The 15,492-nt window shown below is 53.3% G+C and overlaps 2 non-coding genes across 2 annotated transcripts; both read left to right on the plus strand.

Annotated features, from left to right (window-relative positions):
- The first annotated feature begins 483 nt into the window (after nt 1–483).
- TRNAQ-CUG lies at nt 484–555 on the plus strand. The gene has a single exon. It is a non-coding gene; the product is annotated as a tRNA-Gln (tRNA).
- Nucleotides 556–1,930: 1,375 nt separating this feature from the next.
- Nucleotides 1,931–2,003, plus strand: TRNAE-UUC. Its single transcript has one exon. It is a non-coding gene; the product is annotated as a tRNA-Glu (tRNA).
- The last annotated feature ends 13,489 nt before the right edge of the window (nt 2,004–15,492 follow it).

Genomic DNA, 15,492 nt, shown 5'->3' on the forward strand with positions numbered 1-15,492 from the left:
TGTGGGCTTTTGCTGTATTTTTGGTGTGGATTTGTTCTTTCTATATTTTGTGAGGTTTTCCTTTTGTGTATATGGCTCTGTGTGCTGTGTGGGTTTGGTTTTTGTTATGTCTGTGTGGGCCTGTGCAGTGTGTGATTTTCTCATTCTCTGTGTGCGTGTTTGTCTCTCTGTTTGTATCTTCATGTGTAAATTCACTGGAACTTTTCAAAATCTGCACAGCTTTGCCAATTTTCACCAGGAATTTTTCTCCATTAACAAATTCTCACTTGTTCCCTACCCGTTGGTTGTTCCCTACCCGTTGGTGACCATTGCCCCAGGGGCCTGTCAGTCTCAGGGTCCTGATTTCCCATTGGCCCTTCCCCCTTCTATTGGGACTGGGAACTAGCCAACCAAATCCCACTAAGTTTTAGTAAAGGGCCAACAGTCCCTTACACAAGCCAGCCCTGTGAGAGTCACCAATGTCCCGAGAGAACAGTACAAGCTGGTCCCATGGTGTAAAGGGCAGCACTCAGGACTCTGAATCCTGCAATCTGAGTTCAAATCTCAGTGGGACCTTGTGTTAGCTGGTGGTAAAGATCTGGTGCTCAAAGTGCTTTCCTGTCTCCAGCTATACAAAAGTGGGTCATTTCCTCCTGCTGGTTAACTCCTTTCCCCACCAGAGCCAGGTCTTTGGTGGGGTTTAGAAGTGGCTCTAGTGGTTGGGATTCTCACTGCTTCACCTGATGCCCACAAGTCTGGTGCTTGTAGCCACACTTTTCCTCTTGCTCACATGGCACTTGAAGAAAGCAGTGCCAGGGCCAGGCTTGATAGGCAGGAGGGAGGCAGAGTCCCAGGCTGGAGCCCAGCACACCTCTCCTCCTCTGGGCACCTGGAGCACAGGCGGCTGGTGCTGACAGCTCTGAGGGAAGGCTTATAAGCCACAGAGCGACTGAGGGCGGGGCTAGACGAGGACAGGACCATGCCTATGTGTGGCCAGCAGACAGGCAACAAGACTCCCGGCCAGCCTGCTCCCTGCCATGCCAAACCCCCACTGAAGGCCACCCGCAGACCACCATGCGGGGTGGCTGCTGATGCTCTGTGTCCAACATCAGTAGACGGTAGGAAAGCAGGGCCAGCCCCCCTGGTGGGGCCTCTTACTGTTCCCATACCCCATGCTCACTTTTGCAGTGGGGCAGGAGATGTTATCCCAAGAGGCTTTTCTCCAGCTGGTGAGAAGCAGAGAAACATCCAGGCTCCCAAGGCGCTATGTAGCAACCCCCCTCAAGCACAGGGACAGAGGGAAACTGCTCCACACGCTAGCCCGGCAGCCGTCCATTTCCTTTGGGAATTCAGGAATAGCAAAGGCTAGACTGGAAGCACCTGGGGCTCATGCCCCAGCCTTTGTGTCACCTTCCGGGGCTCTAGTTGAAGGCAGAGCATTGGCCTGAGCGGCCAAGAAGAGGTTCCAGATTTGAAAGGAGCAGGACTTTCAGCACGAAGGTCAAACTGCATCAACACAACCACAAAGGGACTTGACCCTCAAGTTCTTAATTCAAAGTCAGGCACCTTATCCGTTAAGCCATGCGGGCGCCTTCTTCATGCGCTTCTTTGGAAAAGGTGGACACTGTGTTTCTTGGGTCACCTATTGAGGGGGGGCGAGACTCTCTGGCACAAGAAGTCGAGTTCCCAGTGAGATGTGAGACTTAATTATACGGGGCCAGGTGCAGGGCTTTGACAGGGAGGCTCAGGCATGGGGGATTGGGGTGCAGCGGACGGACCGGCTGTCTAGCTGTGGAGATTTAGTCGCACTGAGGCACAGGAGGGAGGAGGAGGAGGAATCCTGCTGACAGGCAGTGGCTGTGCAGAAAGAGGAGGAGTTCTGGGGACTTTCTTTGCCTCTCTTTGCCTGCCTGCTCACTCCTGTGGTGAACGGTGAAGATGCTCTTAACAAGCCCAGGTAGCTCAGGTGGTAGAGCATCAGGCTTTCAATCTGAGGGGCCAGGGTTCAAGCCCCTGTCTGCGTGCTCAGCTTTTAAGTTGCCTTGTGTTCCAGGAGCCAAATTCTGTTCACAGCCACATGCGGATTCCCAAAAGCTGTGGCCATTTCCTGGAAAGGCTCCTTTCCTTAGCAATCAGGAGAGAGGTCACATCCACAGGAGCAGGTGTAGAAAGCACAGTCTCTGGCTGCCAGGAAGCGGTGTGCCAGCATAGTGTTCTCTACAATGGCGGTTAGATCGATAATTTACGTGGCTCAGCACCCCAGTTCCAGCACCTCTGCCCAGGCAGCTCCCAGCCTGACACACACACACAGCCCCTGCATCCTCCTCAGCCCAGAGGTGAGCCCCCCAGCTGAGTGGGGAATCAGAACCCCCCGAAATTACCCTGGGACCAGCATGATCTGCCTCCGCCCTGCCCTGCTCTGCATGTATTCGGAGTGAGTCGGTTTCCCTGTCCTGCCATGTGTCTCTTCTCCTCCCCAGTTCCTTCCAAACCACCCCATTTCCCTGCACCCCGGGCTGGGTCTCTGCCAACCCCCCTCCGGCCCCCAATATCTCCCTGCCCCTACAGGTCGATAGGGCTGGGTCCCTCCCTCCCCTTCTCCCCTCAGTTCCTGCCTCTGGGGTCTATGGAGATGGGTCTCTCCCCGCCATCCCCTCTCCTGCCCCCATATCCCGCTGCCCCTATGGGTCTATGGGGCTGGGTCTCTCCTCATCCCCTTCCCCAATATCTCCTGCCCCAGGCTGTGACGTTCTATGACGGGTGCGGGGGCTGTTCCGTGTGCTGGGGCCAGGTCCGGCTCCAGGTTTTTTGCCGCCCCAAGCGGCAGGAAAAAAAAAATCTGTGATCACAATCGGCGGCAGCTCCACTGCACCACTTTCTTCTTCAGCAGCAATTCAGTGGCAGGTCCTTCCCTCCAAGAGGGACCGAGGGACCCGCTGCCGAATTGCTGCCAAAGACTCCGACATGCCGCCCCTTCCCCTGGGCTGCCCCAAGCACCTGCTTGCTGAGCTGGTGCCTGGAGCCGGCCCTGGCTGGGGCTGTGACGTGCTGGGACCTGCTCACTCCCCGAGGGCAACTCACTCACTTGAAACCAGCAGGACAGAAGGTGTCACGTGTCCATGGGCGGGGCTATGCAGATGAGCAGTGTCTGGCGGCAGTAGGGAGAGCAGCGAGATGAACCGAAGGAGCCCGGCGGAGAAAATTCTCTGCGTGTGGACAGAATCCCACCAGTTTTCTCTGTGTTGGGGGTGGGGGGCAGATTTCATGATATCATAGCCCCGGGGGGAGGGGTTTGAATCATAAGTCCAAAGTGGGAGAACAACTCCCCCCACTTGTGCTCAGTCTCCACTAGGGGCTGGGCTGGGATCACTAGGAGGGAAGCACAGGGAAAAACAGTTTCCCTATGGAACCCAGGAGTCCTGGATCCCAGTTCACTCCACCCCAGAGCCAGGGATAGAACCCAGGGGTCCTGGTGCCCAGCCCTCCCTGCTCTGACCACTCAACCCCACTCCTCCCAGGGTGGTGCAGGGGTCACTGGGTCTGTGTCTCAGCTCAGCTAAGGGCCTTGACTGATTTTCCCAAAGTGCTTCCTTCTGAATCCATCCGACAAAGTGGGGATTCACCCATGAAAGCTCATGCTCCAACACGGCTGTTATTCTATGAGGAGCCACAGGACTCTTTGCTGCTTTTACAGATCCGGCACATCTGCCCCCCCTGCCCAGTCACTGCCCAACCCCGTGTGGGGGCACCAGCACTGTGCCGGGTCGTGATGGGAAATTGTCCAAGCTGGCCCAGGAGAGACGTGTGTGTCCCTGCTGCCCCTGCTGGTGGGGCTGAGCCCTACTCTGTGTGTGTGTGCATCTGTGACACTGTTTGTATCAGTGTGTTGCTGGGCTAACCACTAGGAAATGGCTTTGCAGGATTTTGTATTCTGCAGCAAGTCACACACACACACATACATACACACACTCTGACGCACAAAGAGACTCACACAATCGCAAGAACACTCAGACACCACACACCCAGAGGGACATGCTAGCCCAACCCCCAAAGAGAGCAACAATCACCGCCCCCAGCCACACTCACAATCACCCCCCCCCACACACCATAATATTCACAATCGTGCTCAGAGATACAACTGCACGCAGTTCACTCCCACAGCTCCCAATACAAGGACCTCCTGCCCCACACAGCATGTGCCAAGGCCTGCGGAACTCACTGCCACTGGATGGCTACCAATGAGAATGATCCTCATGCAGGATCATGTGCTTGGACCCCTTGTCCCCTCTTGGGGTGCGCTGTGCAGCGTGGCTGGGGATTGTGCAATGGCCCAGCACCAGGCAACGCAGAACGGACACCACACGCCCTGCCCTGCCTCAACTGAGCTACTCTCCTGGTGCATTGGAGACCAGCACCCCACACCGTGGCACTCCTGCCCCACAGGGGGAGAGCTGCAGCCCCCGCCACATTCCGCAGAGGGGAGAAGGGTCAGGCCAGCCAGCCCTTGTAAGATGGGGAAATCTCCACTGGGGTCGACGGTATGGGGCTGCGACATACAGAGAAATAGTTGTCGTGCCGGCAGAGGGCGGCAGAGCGCATACACACACACACAATTGCAAACATACACAGACACATGCATGAATCCTGACACACACACACACAATTGCTAATATACACAAACACCCGCACAAATCTAGCCAACACCAACACAAGCCTGAGAGCCAGGGGAGCAGAGCAGGCTGGGGCCGGGTAACTCCACTTCCCGCAGGAGGTAGCCAGCCCCATCCCCACGGAGGCCTGGGACCAGCCCCTCTGCTTGCCCCCACGGAGGCCTGGGGCTCCAGCCTGCTCTGCTCCCTGGCTCTCAAGCTTGAGGGGAGGGGGAACCGCCCCACAGCACTCGCCGGGCGGCGTGGCTGGGAGCCAGGAAGTGGACCAGGCTGGGGCTGGGTCACTCCACTTACCATGCAGGAGTGCAGGGAGGGGGCCGGGGCGGGGGCCATGGGGAAGAGCCGGGCAGCCCCTGCAGCAGCTCCCACCCCAGCTCACCTCCACTCCGCCTTCTCCCCTGAGCTCGCCGGCACCGCTCCACTTCTCCGCCTCCCAGGCTTGCGGTGCCAATCAGCTGTTTAGTGCCGCAAGCCTGGAAGGAGGAGAATTAGAGCGGGGCGGCGTGCTCAGGGCAGAAGACGGAGCAGAGGTGAGCTGGGACAGGGAGTGGTTCCCTGCACGCCCCCATTGCTTGCTGCAGGCAGCCCTCCCCAAACCTCCCAGCCCCTGCCCCAGCTCACCTCCACTCCACTGCCTCCTGAGTGCGATTTTTGGTGCCCCCAACCACTTGGCACCCTGGACGGCCGACTAGTTCGCCTAGTGGTTGCACCGGCCCTGGCCACTGCCTATCATCAGGATTCCTCCTCGGTGAGACTAAATCTCCCACCTAGACAGCCGGTCCATCCGCTGCACCCCAGCCCCCATGCCCGAGCCTCCTGCCAAAGCCCTGCACCTGGCTCCAGACAATTAAGTCTCACGTGTCGCTGGGAACTCCACTTCTTGTGCCCAGAGAGTCTCGGCCCCCCTCAGTAGCTGACCTGAGAAACACAGTGTCTGCAAAAGCAGCAAAGAGTCCTGTGGCACCTTATAGACTAACAGACGTACTGGAGCATGAGCTGTCGTGGGGGAATCCCCACTTCGTCGGACGCATCAGTGTCTGCCTTTTCCAAAGAAGTACCTAGAGGGACTTTTACCATGTGGCCTAATGGATAAGGCGTCTGACTTTAGATTAGACAATTGAGGGTTTGAGTCCCTTCGTGGTTGTGCTTGTCCGGTTTTACCTTTGTGCTGAAAGTCCTGCTCCTTCAGGGCCTGAACCTCTTCTTGGCCACTCAGGCCAATGCTCTGGCTTCAGCTAGAGCCCCGGGAAGGAGTTGGGGGGTGGGCGTCACAAAGGCTGGGGCATGAGCCCCAGGTGCTTCCAGTCTCGCCTTTGCCATTCCTGACTTGCCAAAGAAAATGGGCGGCTGCCCGGGCTAGGGTGTAGAGCAGTTTCCCTCTTCCAAATGTGCATCTGTCCCTGTGCTTGAGGGGGGTTGCTACATAGCGCCTTGGGAGCCTGGGTGTTTCTCTGCTTCTCGCCAGCTGGGGAAAAGCCTCTTGGGGTAAAATCTCCTGCCCCACGGCAAAAGCGAGCACCTTGAGTGGGAACGGTAAGAGGCCCCACCAGGGGGGCTGGCCCTGCTTTCCTACCGTCTTCGATAATGGCCACAGAGCATCAGCAGCCGCCCCGTATGCTTGTCTGCGGGTGGCCTTCAGTGGGTGTTTGGCCTGGCTGGGTGCTTTTGTGCCTGTCTGAAGGCCACACCTAGGCATGGTCCTGCCCTCCTCTAGCCCTGACCTCAATTGTTCTGTGGCTTTTAAGCCTTCCCTTGGAGCCATCAGCACCAGCCGCCTCTGCTCTAGGTGCCCAGAGGAGGAGAGGTGCTGGGCTCTGTGACGAAGTGGGGGATTTTCTTAGGGTTTGCTGTGTTTTCCAGTGGTTTGCATGCACAGGCAGTGGGACTCAGTGTTCCCAGGTGTTACTGGTTTAACGAGGTGAGGGGAAAGGGAGTTTGTTGCTACAGAAGACCGGAGAGGGACTTGGGACCCCGGCTGATGGCCTGGAGGATGGAGACCCCAGCGACTGGTGACCTGGTGACCCAGAGACCCAGCTCAGGAGTCACAGGCGGTTCTGGCCAGTGGGAGGACAATGGGCTGCGGGGAGAGGACCCCGTGACCAACCTGTTCCAGCCAGAGGAGGGCGGAGAGGAGAGGAGGCCCAGGCAACCCTGTTTACCTGGAGAAAAGACAATGGACAGCGGTGGGGCTTGGGGCCGGAGATATCGGAGGCCTAGCTGGGAAGCGGGGGGCTTGGGGCTGGCGAGGGGAAGCAGGCAGAGCCCACCTGGCTGCAGGGGGACTGGGATGTGCTGTTATTGTGAGAGGCCAGGCCTGAGGCCCTGAGAGTTTCCTGTGCTGTGTTCAACTCTCAATAAACCCTCCTGTTTTACGCTGGCTGAGAGTCGCTCTGGGCTAGAGAACAGGGGGCCTCATCCCCTTCGGGGGTGAGGAGGCCCAGGGGGTCCAGAGCGCGTGGACTCCCTGAGGGGCCCACGGCGAGAGACAGACGTGCTAAGGCTCAGAGAGGGGCAGCTCCAGGAGGTGGAGGGGCCTGACCCCAAGAGAGAGTGGACCCCCGAGAAGGGCTGTCGCACTGAAAGGGGCACCCCCCATGGACCGCACGGGGCCAAGAGTGGGCACGATCTGTGAGTCCGTGACAGGCAGTGACATCACAAAGGCCTTTTGCAGGACCTCAGACTATTGGCCAAAGGTGGTGGGGAGGTGGTGACCTCACAGAGAGATGCTGACATCAGCCAGGCAGGACAGGGGCGAGGGGCCAGGGAAACCTCAGAGACCCTGTGGCTTTGCTTCAGCAAGTCTCCTTCTCCAGGTCTCTCTTTGAGGACTGGGGGAATATTGGGGTTCACGTACCTGAGCGCCAGGAGGAACCTCTTTCGAGTTTTCTCCTTCCCTTTTAGTGATTTTACTTGAAAACAGCCGACCCTGTTTAGACGGTAAGAGCCTCCTCGAGGGAAGGGGTGTCCTGGGGGTGTCACAGTTCAGATGCCGGTGCTCCCCCGTTCAAGGAAGTTCCCGCCACCCTGATCTGTATTCGCAGGGTGGGAGAGAGCAGCATCCACAGCAGTGATTTGCTCCTGGCTGCTGGAGCAGAGCAGCAGGCTCAGCTGTCAGAACTTCCTGGAGCTATGAAAGGGGAGAGGCCCATGGCTCTGTAGCAGGACTGCAGGGCAGGCGAGTTCACAGAGGGTATTAGGGATACTGGCAGAGGCCAGTTATGGTGATATAATGAACAGCAGTGTCTACACTGACACTCTGTCACTTTAAGTTTGCTGCAAAAAGCTCTACTGTTCTCATTGAAGTGGTTTTATTTTGCCACCAAAACAGGGCAGTTTTGTCGCCAAACGTGGCATTGCAGTGTGTACACCAGCCAAAAGCTGCTGACTGAGGGAGCGTTGTGTGTTTTTCACACACCAGAGCAATATAATTCTGCTGAAATAACTTTGTAGTGCAGATCTGGCCAAAGATTCACACACACACAGCTTGCAAGGAAAACCTCACCTGCTCCTCTGCTTTGTGGGGCCAGGTGGGGCCCAGGAGTCAGGTGTGAGCAGACACTGTACCTTAGTCACAGGCAGGCTCTATGGTTTAGCTGGTTAAAGTACCTGTTTTGTAAACAAGAGATCCTGGGTTCAACTCCCAGTGGTGCCTTGTTGAGATGTTTTGAGAGCACCTGGTATTGGCTACTGTCAGAAGACAAAATACAGAGCTAGATGGACCTTTGGTCTAGCCCAGTGTGGTTTTTCTTATGGTTTAAATTACACTCACAGGCACTGATAATAGAATTACTGAAAGTTTGGGATTTAAGAGCTGATAGGTCAGTGGGCCAAGCCCTCGTGGATGAACCCCTCCTCTGGGACAGAGGCAGGTTTGGGCTCGCACCAAATGCTCATTGTGGCTGCCAGAATCTGTGGGCAGCTCATTTAGTTTCCACCCAGGGTTGAGTCCCTGGTTCACACATCGAGGATAACAACCCTTTGTTTCTCCTGCCCCAATAACATGGAGACTGGGAATGAAGTGATCATTTCGGCAAGCAACCCAACCTATTTCCAACATACTGTAAATCCACATGCAGACTCATACACGAAACCTTGCAAGAAAATCTTCCTGAGGGGGTCTGAAGCACCTGCTGCTGGAGGGAAGGAGGGAGCTGTGGGTTGGGATTGAGGAGCAGCGTGAGGAGCGGGGGGCCTGTGGATTGGGATTGAGGGGCACTGGGAATAGAAGGGGCCTGTGGGTTGGGATTGAGGGGCACTGGGAATAGGAGGGGCTGTGGGTTGGGACAGAGGAGAAGGGTGAAGAGGAGCAGGCTCTGGTTGGGAGTGAGGCTGGGGACTGGGTCCCAATACTAAAATTTAGGGGTTAGATCAATGTTAGGACAGGGTGGCAGTGGAGGGATGAGTGAGTCCCTAGACAACACAGTGAGTACGGTGCCTTCTTATTTTCCCCTTTTCCACCCAGGCAGGCAGGTGAACTCTACAGAGGCACCTCTGGGCTTGCACTGACTAAGGACAACAGCTGTGAGTGGGGTGGGAGAGGGGATGGCTCATGTTAAAGGACTTTTGGTTGCTGGACTTATGAACCGTAGGGAGAAGGACACTGCCTAGCTTATTTGGGGTGGGTCTTTCCTCATGGTTTATGTTTATGTGTTGGGGCTGCTGACATGACTTCTGCTAACCCTGGGCTTACATTGCAGTGTAGACATACCCTGAGAGGGCATCTAGACTGTGATAAAATCCCTGTGGCCCGGCTGGCCTGGATGATCTGATTTGGGCTCCTGGGGCTCAGACTGGAGCCCAGGCTCGGAGACCCTCACCCTCGTGGGGTCTTGGAGGCTGGGCTGAAGCCCAAGTGTCTACACTGTAATTTTATAACCCTGCAGCACAAGCCCCACAAGCCTGAATCAACTGACCCAGGGTTTGAGAATAGTGACTTGGGTGTTAATGGCAGTGTAGACATAATGCTAGGCTATGTCCACACTGCAATGAAACACCCAGGGCTGTCCCGTGCCAGTGCAGGCTCCCAGGCTAGGGCCATGGGGTGGTTAATTTGCACTGTAGACATCTCAGCTCAAGCTCAATATCAGGTTCTGGGAGCCCTCAAAGTTGGGAGGGAGTTTAGCAAAGTGAAAAAGGTAAAATGGCAGTGGAGTATTGCCTGGAGTCAATGGCATTTCTCCATTGGTCTGTCTGCTTTGGGACAGGGACAATAACATGTCCTGCTGCTTTCGTTATTTCAAAGGGCGGTTTAGGATTTTCATTCTCACACACGGTGCACGAAGCAGGACTCAATCCTGGGTGGAAACTAAATGAGCTGCCCACAGATTCTGGCAGCCACAATGAGCATTTGGTGTGAGATCCCAGACCTGCCCCTGTCCCAGAGGGAGGGGGGTCATCTGTGATGGGCTGGAACACTGACCTATCAGCTCTTAACTCCCAAACTTTCAGTAACTCTGTTATCAGTGCCTGTGAGTGTAATTTAAACCATAAAAACAGCCACCCTGGGCTGGACCAAAGGCCCACCTAATGCTGTATTTTGTCCTCTGACAGCAGCTAATATCAGGTACCCAAAGAGTTACTCAACAAGGCACCACTGGGAGTTGAACTCAGGATCTCTTGTTTAGAAGGTAGGTGCTTTAGCCAGCTAAGCCATGGTGCCTACCTAGAGCTAAGGCACAGTGATGCCCACAGCTGACTCCCTGACAGCTCCACCAGGGCCTGACACGCTTTGCATGTGTTTGGATTCTGCAAAGCAGAGAAGCAGGTGAGCTTTTCCTTGCAAGCTGTGTGTGTGTGTGTGTGTGTGTGTGTGTGAGAATCTTTGGCCATGTCTGCACTACAAAGTTATTTCAGCATCATTATATTGCTCAGGTGTGTGAAAACACACAATGCTCCTCGGTTGGCAGCTTGTGGCTGGTACACACACTGCAATACCACGTCTGGCGACAAAACTGCCCTGTTTTGGTGACAAAATAAAAACACCTTGACGAGAGGTCTAGAGCTTTTTGCAGCAAACTTAAAAAGACAAATTGTCAGTGTAAATGCTGCTGGTCATTATATCACCATGACTGGCCTCCACCAGTATCCCACCATGCCTGCCGTGAACTTGCCTGCCCTGCATTCCTGCTACAGAGGCTGGGCCTCCCATTTCATAGCTCCAGAAAGTTCTGACAGTTGAGTCACCATCTGGAGGGAGGAATAGCTCAATGGTTTGTACATTGGCTTGCTAAACCTCAGGTTATGAGTTCAATCCTTGAGGGGGCCATTTAGGGATTGGGGCGAAAAACTGTCTGGGGAGTGGTCCTGCTTTGAGCAGGGGGTTGGACTAGATGATTTCTTGAGGTCCTTTCCAACTCTGATATTCTATGATTCTACACTGGGATTAGGTTGATATAACTGCATTGCCAGCCTAAGTAATGTAATTACACCAACCAAATTTTGTAGTGTAGACCTGTCCAAAGAATCACACACACACCTTGGGAGCAAAACTTCAGCTGCTCCTCTGCTTTACACAATCCAAACAGGAGCAACACTTGTCAGGTCCCAGTGGGGATTGGCAGAGAGTCAGGTGTGGGCAGACACGATGCTTTAAATAACAGCAGGTACCATGGCTTAGCTGGTTAAAGTGCCTGTTTTGTAAACAGAAGATCCTGGGTTCAACTCCCAGTGCTGCCTTGAGGAGTGGCTTTGGGAGACCTGGTATTGGCTACTGTGAGAAAACAAGATTCAGAGCTGGATAGACTCCTATGCTGCCCCTTCCTCCTGCTCACTGCTCTCCTCCCTCACTTGCCCTTACGGTCATTACAAAGTGGCAAGGCAGAGCCCTCCCATTTTTAAAGTCCTGGGGTGGTGTTCCCCCCTGTTCAGGCCCCCCTGGGGCCCTGCACGTCACACAGCTCTCCCTGATTTCAGCTGTTAGTGAGGGAGCCTCACTGCTAGCGCAGACTGGGCAGTTTCTTGCATGAGAGACACTCTCCCAAAGCAGGACTAATGCTTAGAGCTGGTTATCAGTGATTTCAGATCTGTTGGTCTGCAGCAAGACTCTCCATTGAGTCTTAACCAGCTCTGTTATTACACAGGGAAGAACAAAAGGGTGAAATGGTGCCTGGAACCCTTAAGAAGAATCCACCCCACCAAGTACCAACACTTGTTGCTATCCGCTCTCAGCTCAGTTTTGGGGTCACTCCTTGCCTTTATCAACCTGGGGGGGGGGCTCAGAAAATCATAGCAAGCATGTTCTCCAGTGGTGCAATTAGTTAGTGCACAGTACTTATAGAGCAGTGCTGAGGAGCTATGCTGAGGTTGTGAGTTCAAGCTGCACCTGGAGCACTGGTTTCCATTAACCAAGTGGCATCACCCCCTCATTTGGTCCTGTGGAATGTAGAATTCCAGCCCTGGGACACGGAGGAGAGGAGACAAACACGCTCCCTTCAATTATTACCTCCTCTCTAGAGCACAGGTCAGAATCTACAATCCTTTCTCCCCCCCCACCCCAGCCCCTGTGCCAGGATCCTCAAGCAGAGCCTGAGTCCTGCCCCTGGCGTCTGTACTATTGACAAACTCTAAGTGACAGGGACAAAACACTCAAATCCCGCCTGGTGCGGGGAGCCAGGTTTGCTCTTCAAATTCTGTCGTTCGTACATTTCCAAGTCTGGGAATGTCCCACAACAGCATTGAATGGGAAGCTGCCTGCAGAACAGTTACAGTGCACAGAGCTCCTGTGGAGGAGGGGGAATTAGTAACATTTTGAAGATCGTTTGGGAAATGAGCCTTTGCTGACAAGGTTTGTCTCTGTTCATATTTCACCTTCAGGTGTTATGTTGAGGGATCTTTAATATATTTTTGTGAGGTTAACAACTATCTCCTCAACTTTATTTACTCAACTTAAAAATTGATGTCACTTGATTTTTGCATCTCCCTGTGAAAATACAACTGACACGTGTGGCTTTCTACAGGGGGTCATGATGTTAAAGTTGGGGAAATCAGGTCTTTGTACTTCTGTGGAGGGGGGGTTGCTTTTTTACAGCTGAATCACTGCCAGGCACACCGGGCAGTTAGCTGCACCCACTGTCCTTGCCGGGGCCCCTGCTGAACCCTGGGCGGCTGCACTGCCGTGCTGGAGTGACTCTGCAGGGGGAGAAGCTGCTGTGGAGCAAGGTAGAGCAGGTGCAGGAAGGAGACGGGGTCACTATTCACATTCTGAACTGCACAATTTTCCAAATTTGGGAATAGATTCATAGACTTAAGGTCAGAAGGGACCATTATGATCATCTAGTCTGACCTCCTGCACAATGCAGGCCACAGAATCTCACCCACCCACTCCTGTAACAAACCCCTAACCTATGTCTGAGTTACTGAAATCCTCAAATCGTGGCTTAAAGACTTCAATGTGCAGGGAATCCTCCAGCAAGTGACCCGTGCCCCACGCTGCAGAGGAAGGCGAATGTCCGAGAACAATTCTAAGGGGAAGGTGAACGCAGAGCAGTGACACTGGAGATGCCCAGACCTCCAATGGGGGCAGCGTAGAAATTAATATTGGGAAGATCATTTGTGAAATTAGTCGTCACTGACAAGCTTTGTCTCTGTTCCTATTTCACGCAATGGTGTTAGTTAGAGGCATCAGGACAGGTTTTTACTATATTAATTAAACACTTAATTTTATTTACCCAAGCCAAAAACTTAGTGTCACTTATTTGTTCTCTGTCCTAGCAAGAATGAATTGAATTTCATGACTTTCTGGAAAGTGCAGCGAGATGAAATGTGGGGAATTCAGTCTGTGTGTTTGTGAGCTGATGTTTTCCTCTCACAGGTCAGTGCCTGCATTGAAATACCAAGAGGGATCTAAGGGCTGGTGTACGCTGGGCACTGAACTGACAGAGCGACGTCTCTCAGGGTGTGAATCCCCCCTCCCCCCAAACCCATAGAGTTAAGGTGACCTAAGCCCTGGTTAGATAGTGCTAAAGAAAAGGAAGAATTGTTCTGTCAATGCAGCTATTACAGGGATGGGAAAACCCCTCCAGTCACTGTCTACTCCAAAGTGCTATAGCAATGCCACAGCAGCATTTTAAGTGTAGACAGAGTGAAGCTAGATCTGGCTCCAATTTGCACTGTGGATGCTCAGGCACTAAGACTACAATAATAACAACAACAGCACAGTGCTTGCGTAGTTGGCAGGATTTAAACCTGCATGAGGTGACCCCAAGGGATTTCTAGTCCATCGCCTTAACCACTCGGCCACACCTACTTGATGTACAGCTGTTCCACTGCATGATGATTCAGTTCTCACTGAATTGTCACTTCAAATTGTTTGCTCAGACCAGCTTCCCAGCACACTCACGGCTGCGCATCAGTGTAAGTGTGTCCTGGGCTGAACAGTGAGAATTCCTGCCCATTTCCTTCTGGCTGGAGCAGGCTGAGAGTGTGTTTGTGTTAATGGCATTGCTGTAGATTGTTGTTCATTCCCACTCTGACAATACAGGGAATAAGGGAATCTCTCTGATTTACCCTAACTACTTTTGTTGTTACAGTGGATGAAATGACATTTTCCCTATCCCTGCCCTGTTCCTGCTCTTTGTTATAGTTCAATATATTTTAACTGAGGAAAATGATAATAAAAATATCTGCTCTCCAGCAAAACTTGAAGCAACATCAAAGCAACGGGAATGAAACAATTTGTTCCCGAAGGGGGAACTTGATGACTAACAATTGCTTTGAAATGGGGGAACAGTCAAACCGTGACGCTCAGGCTTTGGCCAGCCCTAATCAAGGCATTTCTCACATTCTCTCCCATGTGGCTTGTCTGATGTCTAATAGGGAACGTCCTCTGATTGAAGCTTTTCCCAAATGCAGAGCATGTGTAGGGTCTCTCTCCACTGTGGATTCTACGATGTCTGACAAGGTTTGAGCTGTCAATGAAGGTTTTCCCACACTCAGAGCATGTGTAGGGTCTCTCTCCTGTGTGGATTCTACGATGTCTGCTCAGGCTAGGGCTCTGTTTGAAGCTTTTTCCCGCACTCAGAGCATCCATAAGGTTTCTCACCTGTGTGGATTATCTGAGGTGTGATAAGGGCTGACGTCCGACTGAAGCATTTCCCACACTCAGAGCACGTGTAGGGTTTCTCTCCTGTGTGGATTCTCTGATGCGACAAGGGCATATCTCCAACTGAAGCGGTTCACACACTCAGAGCATGTTTATGGTATCTCTCCCGTGTGGATTCTCCGATGTGTGACAAGGTTTGAGCTGCGACTGAAGCTTTTCCCACACTCAGAGCACATGTAGGGTCTCTCTCCTCTGTGGATCCCCTGATGTGTGAAAAGGTCTGAACTCCCATTGATGCTTTTCCCACACTCATGCCATGTGTAGTGTGTCTCTTCCAAGTTGATTCTCTCGTGTGTAATAAGGTCTGAGAGGCTACTCAGGTTTTCCTCTGGCCTCTGCTGAGACTCACAGGCTTTTGCTTTTTCTGGGAGTGCACAACTCTCGGAAACATTCCCTTTGGGTCTTCCTGATAATGTCCTATGTGGTTCTACTTGCTCAGCATCTTCTTACTGGGGATTCTCCTCATTCTCACTCACCATCCCAACACCTGATGGGAGACAGAGAGAATCCAGACATAGGTCACTCCCTGCGCTGGAGAGAAAGGAAATCTCAGAGACAAGAAGGGAAAAGGGATGAACAAACCAAAATACGTGTGGGAGAGATCAAACCTATCAGGAGCTCATTTTCCTCAAACCCTTCCCCAGATGAGAGAGGAAGGGATCAGTTCTGGGTGTGCATCTCACCACAACACTCAGGGGAAAGTGAGATTGGGGAGGGACCTGCTGCCAGTTGTCAGTTAGGTAG

Source organism: Mauremys reevesii, linkage group 17, assembly GCF_016161935.1.
Source record: "Mauremys reevesii isolate NIE-2019 linkage group 17, ASM1616193v1, whole genome shotgun sequence".
Taxonomy (NCBI): domain Eukaryota; kingdom Metazoa; phylum Chordata; order Testudines; family Geoemydidae; genus Mauremys; species Mauremys reevesii.